The 10,574-nt window shown below is 34.7% G+C and overlaps 1 protein-coding gene across 2 annotated transcripts in view; it reads left to right on the forward strand.

The window, feature by feature from the left end:
* Nucleotides 1-5,749: 5,749 nt before the first annotated feature.
* LOC117178617 (netrin receptor UNC5C) overlaps nt 5,750-10,574 on the forward strand; it is an 89,830-nt gene continuing 85,005 nt past the window's right edge. For both annotated transcript variants that reach the window (XM_033370064.1, XM_033370101.1), the window contains exon 1: nt 5,750-6,126. The gene's annotated coding sequence lies outside the window, so the exon portion shown is untranslated. The remainder of the gene's footprint in view (nt 6,127-10,574) is intronic.

Raw genomic sequence — 10,574 nt, forward strand, 5'->3', positions numbered from 1 at the left:
CATTCTCTCAACATGTCCGAACCATCTTCACCGATTTCTTTCCCATGTGTCTACTAGCGTCTCTTCTGCACCACATTCTTTTAGAATTATCTCGTTACTTACATTGTCCATCAGGGTTTTCCCGCATATTATGCGCATGAATCTCATGTCGATAGCGTTAATTCTACTCTTATCATTTTCTTGATAAGTCCATGTCTCGCTACCCTATAGTACAGTCGGTACAAATATAGAATTATGTATTGCCATTTTAGCTTTATTTAATATATTTTTACTTCTGATAAGAGGACCTGCTCTACCAAAAACCTTCTTTCCTTCATTTATTCGTCATTTATTTATTTCATCTTCCCGTCCCTAGTAAATAAGCTACCAAGGTATACGAACTTATCGACTTGTTCAATTCTCTCATCATTTAATAAAATATTGCATAGGGTTTTCTCACTCTTTCCTTCGAACACCATAGTTTTTGTCTTATTTGCGTTAATTTTGAGGCTCACGCTCTTCATGCTTGCATCTAGTTTATTCAACATTCTTTGTAGGTCTTCGATAGACTCTGCCATAACAACCTTATCATCTGCGAACTCTAACCCACGTACCCTTACTGTTTCGAGATCCACACCCTCTTCGTCGAAGAGAGCCATTCTTAAACACTTGTCCATAAATACTATAAATAACCATGAAGACATAACGCATCCTTGTCTAACTCCTTGAATAATATCGAAACAGTCACTCTGTTGGAGTGAATATAGTTACAGTATAATTTGTCTGAATTGAAACTTTGAATGTTTGAACGACTGAGAGAAAGGGCCAAAAATCTTTCAACCTTCCATCTTAGTGTATCATTAAGCAGGGTAAAATGAGAATCGGCACGTTTTATGGAGACTGCAATCCTCCCTCAATAGACTTTTGACGCGGTCAGGTTTAGCATGGGCATTAAATGTGATAACTCGGCCTGCTTGAACAATCATCTCAGGACAAACTCCGAGATTGCCATTTTTCCAAATTTTGAAATGTACCTAGGTTTATCTCTGGCAACATCGGAATCTGGCCTCCTCCCTTACCTGCTCCTCAGCGGAGGACAGTCTTGAACTACCCTCGAACAACCTAACATCACATTGCATTGTACCTCTATTCTTTTGTAACTTAGTTAACCACTCGTATTTTGTTATACATTTGTGTACAGTGATATTAATTGTTTAAATAAAGGAAATTAATGGAACAAACTTGCTTCAATATTAGCATGGTTACGCATGCAAACACACTCAGTTTCCCATTCACTCTTACACTCGCTTTGCTACCTGTATGTATTGTTTTCATAGCTTGTAGGATCCATCCATTGATTCCATACTCTTTCAGGACTTTCCAAAGTTTACTTCTATCTACCTTGTCAAAAGCTTTTTCTAGGTCAACAAATGCACAGAAAACTTTTTTTCCTACTCTCAAACTTTTTTCTATTATTTGCCTTAAGCTAAATATATATTAAACGATTTTCGACGATCGAACTTAATGAAATCAAATTATTGTTGGCAAGGTTTTTTTTTACATGCAATTCAAAAATAAATATTTTGATACTCAAGTGGTCTACATTTTACTTTACAACATTGAATTCGGATAATGGAAAGGAGTTTCTCGCTTCCTCGACTAGATCGCGTTTTCTGTAGAAAAAAGGTACAACACGGTAAACACGGTAGCTCTCAGAAAACTTGCATAAAAAATTCTCAAAAATTGTATAAATTACTTCGAAATGATGGAACATTTGTGGATTAACATTTATCTAATTTAGTTTAGTCAAATAATTGAAATACATTTTTTATCAAAGTCATCCGACGCTTAGACAATTTGATTTTATCAGTATGATGAACAATTATTAAAATATTAAATAGTGATTATAATAATTTACATATTAATTATTTGACTGAACCAAAGTTAATGAGTATTGTAAAGTTCATAAATACTGTTAAGCAAAACTCGATAAGTTAAAATATTCAAAAGATAAATATTTTTGTTCCTGCATACTCAAAGTTTAAAAGTGCTTCTTTCATTATAATTGAAAATTTATAATTTATAATATTTATGATTGTTTAAATATAGAAACAATTTTCAAAAATTGCAGTGGGTTTTCATTATTTCCGCCCAGTCTATTTGGCCCAGCGCTATCCGCCCAGTACTTTTCTCCTCATTCCTATTATGAACTATGTTTTATATATGGATATCTATAGATCCACGCGCTCTATATTAAACATAAATGTATAAAAAACACTTAAACCCAGACAATAAGTGGGTGGCAGCGTAAAACACACGATTTTAAATTTATAATTATTGATAGTTCTTTGCATAGTCCACCAATAATATTTTTTTTACGGCAAAATGATTATTATAGCTTTTTTTTCTTGGAATGAAACAGTTTAATTAAAAGTTTTAACGAGTACGGTCTTTTTGCATGGCTTTTTCACAAATAAGGTTCTTTTTCATGATGTTTTCATGAGTATGGTCTCTTTTCACGGTGCTTATAGGAATAAGGTTTTTTCTATGCATTTACCGAAATATATATTTTTTCGTAGCGTTTGGTGTTTCAAACAATGTATTTTTTCACAACGACCTAATGAACAATTTATTTTTCACAGCATCTTTGAAAAAGGTTTTTCTCCATAGCTTTATTTACGTGTTTTTTTTATAAGCACCGGCGATTTGTTTCTTTTTTTGCGTTAAATTTTATTCGTAGCTGCGCTGAAACATATATTATTTTCATAAATTTATATCATTACAATTCATAATATGAATGGAAATTGAAACAATCTTATTTTTATATTTTTTATTTTTAAACTTGTTTTTAGGATATAAAAAAAACTACGCTTCCTATCCGTGTAGAAATTCAAATGGGGAACTAGTCTGGTTCCCAACCATTTGACCCCACTTAAAGTCGGGGGCTAGTCGGGTAATCTGACTAGCTCCCGACTAGTAGCGTCACGGTAGATTAGTCGGGGGCTAGTCAGGCGACCCGACTTATCCCACTCCAGATAATTATTCTTTGTTACTTGTGGACTGCTGTCTTAAACACTCGACGTGTCATTTCTGTTGCGCGAGAGGCGGCATGTCGCGCCCTGGCGGATTTTTTTTAAAGCTACCAGTCCAGAACCGCAAGAATAAAATGAAAATAATAGCGAAATATGAACTGTAACGTGTTGAATAGTTTACAACTAGTATACTGTTCTTCCCTGATTAATCAAAAACTTTTTCTCTTTCCAATTTCAACTACCTGAAGGAATAGACTTTATTTACGTATGGCAAATCATTCAGATCGATTTAAAAATAAGCATCTATACAAATTTAGAGTCTTATGACTTCCGGCGGACTTTTCACCTACATCTATATGTATCTTTTCCAATATGGATTTTCTTAAAATTCCATACAAGCGTATTTATAAATGTTCCTAGAAATTCGCAAATATTCTAAAAAATACTATTAGAAAATAAGATTACGTCTTTTTGTAGATTTTGATCGTTGTTTTCATAAAAAGTTGGTTTTCATACAAAATTATTAACTTAATAATTATTTATTAAAAATGTTTGAGATGACTTTAACATTAATAAATCTTTCACCAAAAAAAATAAGCAAAATTATTTCTTAATATATCCTTAGTGTTTTAGAATGAAAAAATCATTACGCTTTTTTTAGATATTACCTCATTTGATAAGACCTCGCAGAAAACTCAAACATGAGAATAACCCGACCAGAGCGTCTCTAGTTCCCGAGCAAAGACTGAAGATTACACGCAAGGAAATTAGTGAACAAAAAGGCCCGACCAGCCCTTAACCAACCACCGACCAGGCCCCGACTGAAATTTTGACAACAAAAAGCCCAACTAGTCCCCGACTTGTCCCCGATTGGGTACTTTGCCAAAACTAATAACCCGACTAGCCCCCGATTAGTTTCCGACTTGTAATAGGGCCAAATGGGGTTATTTCCACACAGATATCGAAAAAAAATATTCGTAAAAAATTTGTAAATCATTTTTGGTTGAATAAATTTGGTCTTATTCTCGTAACTTGTATCATTGTACTCAAATATAATTTTTTTATTTTCAATGTGGTTTTTCAAAAATAAAACAAAAACTACTTATCCTACAAAAAAGTAATTCCTGACAAATTTGCTATTCTTTTTTAGGTGCACAATTTTTGTCAATCTATCTCTTTTTTTACCTTGTTTTCCACGAAATGGAGTTACTGCTTTTTCATTAGTTTCATTTTCGTTTGGTTTTTTGAACTTTGAAAATGCGATAACTTTGGTCATTTTTATTTTATCATAAAAAATAAAGAGGATAATTTGCTCGAATTTTGGTATACTATAAATAGTTGTTGAAAGAATTTTCAAATATAAAAAAGTGGTTTTAAAATTTTTCAAAAACGCTCTTTTTAAAATTTCTACAAAGAAAGCTGGCTAACGAACTCGTCCTTTCTTTTCGTATCCTTAAAAAGTGTGCGAAAGTGGATTCCAATCGAATAATTCCTTCAAATTTTACCGCGTTTACAGATTATAACGACAACAACGACAGACAAACAACGACGTAAAAACTATTTTTTCTGACTATAAAACCAATACCTTCTTATTAGGATGAGAATCTAAAAAGACGAGAATACAGTGCTCCAAAGGTCGATTTCATAAAGAATTGACATTTTTGGTTTTAAGGATAGTTTTCAGGGTCTCGTGGGGGTATGTTCGGGGTGTAATACCCATAAGTCTGATAGATGAGATTCTTCGTTTTATAATTCTCTACAAACCTCTATAATTTCCCCTCACATTTTCCCAAACGCTAAAATTTCTTCCAAAAAATAAAAAAAGTTATTTTTCTCCATGCAACTGACATGGAAAACTTCAAGTCAAACCCTCGGCGGACGTTTCATTTGGATGTAATTTAAAAATGTGAACACATTTTGAAGCTTTTGCTCTGTACATTTTTTCCATGTATGTACGATACATATGAAGAATTTCTATGAAACAGCCAAGGAAATACTGACCAAGTAGGCTAAAAATTGATTCAATTAAGAATCGCATGTACATTCACGAATTTGTTCGGTGAGATCTTAACGCTTAAAATGTTTGCAAAAAAACGGTAACCTCAAAGTCAGCTACATAAATGAACTTCCTTTGTATCACTATACAGTTGCAAATACAGAAGAAAACGTAAGTTTCATCGGATCTACCTACCAATCTCCGTAGTTGTTTTAAAGATAATTTATCAGGACCAGATCAGTTCCATTCCTGATTTGAAACAGGTTTTCTGAGCGGCTCGAGGCTGCTTGCCAGGACTTCCAAGATTTCGGTCGAAAGTCGTTTTCAGGTAGGGCTATCGGTGTAGGAAGGAGCAGATATTCGTATTCTTATCGAGCGAGTGTCGGTGTGATAACCGAGTTGCATGGAGACGAAATTTGGAGTTATCGCGAGCATGGAGTGATCGACGAGGGTCTGGCGGAGCCACGGATGGCTGAACCGCCCGAGTCAAGCCACTCAAGATCTTAAATATTCAAGAGCCTCCTCTTCCTCCTCCCCATATTTCTTCTTTCCCAGCCTCTTCCATTCCACCTCCACATAGCGGTACCGCATCTTGCTTCGTCCGGCTGCAGTATCCACGAGGATTCAGCGATACCGTCGAGGTCCCCCACTACTGACATCCACCACCACCACTGCCATCCCACCAACCGCCTGGCTGGCGCTCAACAAGCAAAGGGTCTTACTCGAGTCAGTCGGCCGACGCGACGAGAGCCGTGCGTTTGATGCTTGTGTTTGTGTTTAAATGTTCTTTCATTAACCTCACAACGCGTTCTGATACGGGAACCCATGATTATTAAAAAAAAAACATCTTTGTGTAAGGCATTCCCCATGTTGCTAACCAGAATGGGATAATTAGCTTTTAAGGATTTGGGTCTAAGGATCCTTGGTCAATAAATAGGTCGATTATCAAAGTTTCTTACCTGGTTTGAAGGTGCGGATTTTGTTTAATTTGTCTCAAGTTCGATACAATAGTGAGTTTCAAATATTCAAATGAACTGCAAACGTTTATTGTGTTAGTGCAAGTGCAGTTAGAGTGATGACCGGTTAATGGATAACGCCTGATGCCGGCTGGTCTTTGCAGTAAGTAGTTGTTTATGTTGCTTCGGGTTCGACGCATGTCCGCGAGTAACATCAAGTGCTATCTTCCGCTGCATGAAAATTGAGGACATAATTTTTTTCATTGGAGTGGTTGGTTTTCTGCTCTAAGGACAGTGACAGTAACAGTTCATATTTGTGGGAAGCTCCTTGCGGAAGCGCTTTAATGGATGAAAAAAATCGGAGACAAGTTAAGTTGGAGAGACTTCAATCTAAAGAAAATTAAAGAATGGAAATAGAGAAGTTTCTGACAGCAAACGAAAAAGATGGTGGCAGTAGAAAACGCATGTTTTGTTTATTTTGATCACAAAGTTTTCAAATAAATTTGAAAGTTTATGTAAAAATTACTTTTAACAGAAGAGAAATAATGCAGACTACTAAGTTGCATTAAGACAGTGTCCACTGGTACCGAAAAAATCCTGTTGCATATTTGTACTGAATTTTCGGTACGTGTTGCCACAGCCTAAACTATATTGTACGCAAAATGGTTTGAACGGTTCTAATAGACTGCATTGTCAATTTCTACTAGGACCGCTGCGTTAAAATTACATTTCTAAACAATTTGAATAAGATAAATAAAATAAAAGTGATAATAGATATATGTAACAGTAAAATGTACCTTAATTGTTTAGGTGGACAATATGGATCACAATTAAATTCAAATAAATTAAATGTAGTGTATACAGATACGGCCTTTTTTTAACGTATTCCAATTTTGTAGTCCGGTATCTGGTCCCAGAAGAGTGATTGGTCACATCTAGAACCCCTTTTCCATGTGTCCCTTTAGAAAATACGCAGAGATTGGTCATATTTTCCGTATTTTAATTTTGTAGTAGGGCATTTTTTGCTGTATTTTCATTTTGTAGTGCGGTATCTGTTCACAGGAGAGTGGTCACATCTCGAAACCTTTTCCAGCTCTCCCTTTAAAAAATACTTGTTAATGAGTAGTCACACAAGATTTATATGTCACATCTGGAACCCCTTTTCCAATTATCCTTTTAAAAATCCCCAAAACATTGTAGTATTTTTCCAAAGTATCAGCAAATATTATCAAAACAGAAACTTCCTTCTTGACGCAAAACTTTGCCGTACTAACTTTGAATACGGCTAAATTTTCCAGAGGTCAATATTCGACCTAAATTAAAAAAGTTAACCATATTATTAACAATAATTTACAATCAGTGGGTGCTGAAAGGACCCCGCACCGAATGTGTGGCAAAGGCCTTTCGATCAAAATTGGACTCACATTTTATGCGGGGTCCTTCGGGCTTGTAGCTTATTATGGATTGTTACGCCTTAGATTAAGTCAGGATTTTTTTCTAAAAAAAATAACTTTTCGATTTCTTATTGATCAGTCCCCGATATATTGCAATTGTTTTATTTAATTAACTCTTAATATTTCGTCGAACTCAACTAATTTTTTTATTAAATATTAAATAAGTCGTTTACTCTATCACAATTGTTCGTCTTTCAACATACAATACCTAACTAGAACCAGTAAAAACATCTCTACTAGGAAAAAAATTCCAAATTTTGTGAATATTAAATTTAGGACATCCTAAATTTGAAAGGAAGTGTATGTGTACCAAAATTTTGGTACAAATGTGGACGTGTACACAAAAATCCGGCTATTCGTATCGAAATTTCGATACCATAATAGCCCCTTTTCCAGCTCCCCCTATTCGTACAGAAAAAATCCGGCTGTTTGTAGCGAAATTTCAGTATACGTGACCACCGCTAATTTTAAATAAAAAAAGGTTTTTTCAATGACAGTTCATATATATAATTATTTGAGAACTAACTCTATAGGTAAACTCTGTTAATAATTAATGTCAAAGAAAAGAAGCATACAAAACGGTAATTTCTCTGTTGGAAATACGATTTCATTCGTGAAAAAGAGTCACTGGAGACATGATCAGACTTCAGTAGTTTTTTCTACACATTATTGGCGTTTACGAACCAGTTGATTGCACTGAGAAATTGCGGACCAGCAATTTGAAGGTGGTACGCCTTACATAATTAATGCTGTGTTTTACAAATCTGCTCGCACGACTTTAATAAGTAAGCTTGACATGCAATGTATAATGGAGTTCATTCCACATACCTGCATTCGTTTAAATCACGCCATTCAAGTTCTAAATAACATAAACTTAAGATGATGTGATACTGAAACTTGTAAATGGAGTGCTTATATGTATATATTTTGTCGACCGACGCGACGTATCTAATGCAGTCCATTAGTTATGTAACCTCTGATCAAACGTCACGATACGTTATTGTATAGCTTGTTTTATATTCACAACTAAAACATATTTTTCACAACTAAATCATCTTCAAATACTATGGGGTCATTCACAAATATGTGATAAGATCAGGTTGGAGGGGGGAAAGTAAATACAAAATGTATCACGCATATGTTCTAAATGGCCCGTATCCGTCGCGTCGGCATGCAAAACGTGATTCAATCTAACTGAAGTTGTATTTTCTAAAAACTTGCTTTGAAGACTATTTAATTGCTTTTTAAAATTAAAGTTGATTTTTTAGATTAATTTTATACTGTCATGGACGATTAAACATTGGTGTTTGTATTATAAAAGATAAACTATAAGTTCTGTCGAAAATAATGGACTGCATATTGCATTTTCTTCTAGAAGCGCTCCGGGTTACTGTTAATTGACGTGACATACTACAGAGAGTAATTATATCATGCAAATTAGCATGCAAACAAGTGTAAGCTATTACATATAGCACATATATACATATATATATATATCCACACAATGATATAGGAGCAATTAATTTTGGAGATGATGTATCGTCACGTTGATTCGATGAAATGGAATGGAATATTTAAAGAATGATAATGCGCCCTGACGAAAATTTTAATTAGTCGTTGGTTTAATTTGCATCTACTGCATTGATTTCAATGTTACTTCATGTGAAGTATCAGGAACTAGAATAAATAAGCAGACCTATTTTTATTTTATTACGAGCTTTCAGATATGATCAAATCGTTTAATTTTGTTTTCACCTTAATATCAATTTTTCCAATGTCATATTGAATTACCTGGTAAACGAAAAACTATAAGAATATACATATTTATGTCATGTAGATATCGAAACATCAAGCGCAACTTAAAAGCTTTAATGGTTAATATATGCTGATGTCTTAAGAAGGTGCACAGCTTGAACAAAATTGAATTACTATTATTTATGCCACGGTACTTAAAGCTGATGAGGTTGAATATTCGAATGCAGTGTCTGAGCATAAAGAAACAAGATTCGCTTCGCCGTTAAGATTTCAGTCCGCATTCCCCGAAGCAGGTAAGCGAGCACTTAACCCTTTATCGGCCTGCGCTAATAACAAAATCATTAAGCAAATCAGTAAAGCCGCACTGGTGAGGTTTATTTTCCTTTGGAATAAAATCTTACCAGTCATGGATCCATTCGAAGGGAACATTCCGACTCGAATCCTCTGCCAAATATTTAACTCCGCATGCTTATCAATGTGACTTTTATCGCTTAAAAGTGAAACTGGATAGTCTATGATACCTTGTACTGCGAAAATAAGTAAAATCTTTAATAAGTGTCGCCTTCCAAAATTAAATCAAAATACGTTTAGGAGACTACTCTGCCATCCCAACAAGAAAAGTCGTAACTACATTTCGGATGAGTCCCCTGCCACTCCAATTTCGGTTAGGTTGAAAGGGGACTCATCCGAAATGTAGTTACGAATTTTCTTGTTGGGCAGTACGCGATACCTTACGACGTTTATTATCCCTGCTAGTGTTATTTAGAAACACGCAATATCCAGATCACGATATCGGTGAAATTGATCGGTTTCTAAAGCCACGATCTTTCACTATAAAAGGGAGTCAACTACTCACTTTAATGGCTTTTCAAAAGATATACGTGGAAAAAAGCTTGGCTGATTTTGAGTCGAAAGTTGGTCCAAACTTCAGACGCGACATTTTGCAGCCAAAAACAACTTTAATTGAGTTATTAAATAAAAGAAAACTGTTTAAAGTTTCCTCGATAATGGCTTGAAGTGACACCTAAAAAAATAAGATGCAGAAAAAGTTAGTTCAGCTTTCACTTGTGTGTATTAATTTATAAAAAATATGGATTTAAGAGAATAGTAAGGAATGTTTAATCCAGGCTGTAACATTTAAAGAGTCATACACTCGGAAGTGCGGTAGCGCCACTTTGTTTATCCATAAAGATAAAGATGATGCATTGCTTGAAGAATATGAGGGAACTCGAATAAAGATTACCAGGACAATGAATCTTTGTTGTGATGTAGGTCAACGCTGCTCTGAACAATCTAAACCGTTAATTCATTGTAAACTGCATCGCCAGGTGAAGTCACAATGCATAAATTGACTACAAAAGTCCACTTTCGTGTTTATCTTCTTTTGATAAAGATTTATATA

Source organism: Belonocnema kinseyi, chromosome 1, assembly GCF_010883055.1.
Source record: "Belonocnema kinseyi isolate 2016_QV_RU_SX_M_011 chromosome 1, B_treatae_v1, whole genome shotgun sequence".
NCBI classification, from domain to species: domain Eukaryota; kingdom Metazoa; phylum Arthropoda; class Insecta; order Hymenoptera; family Cynipidae; genus Belonocnema; species Belonocnema kinseyi.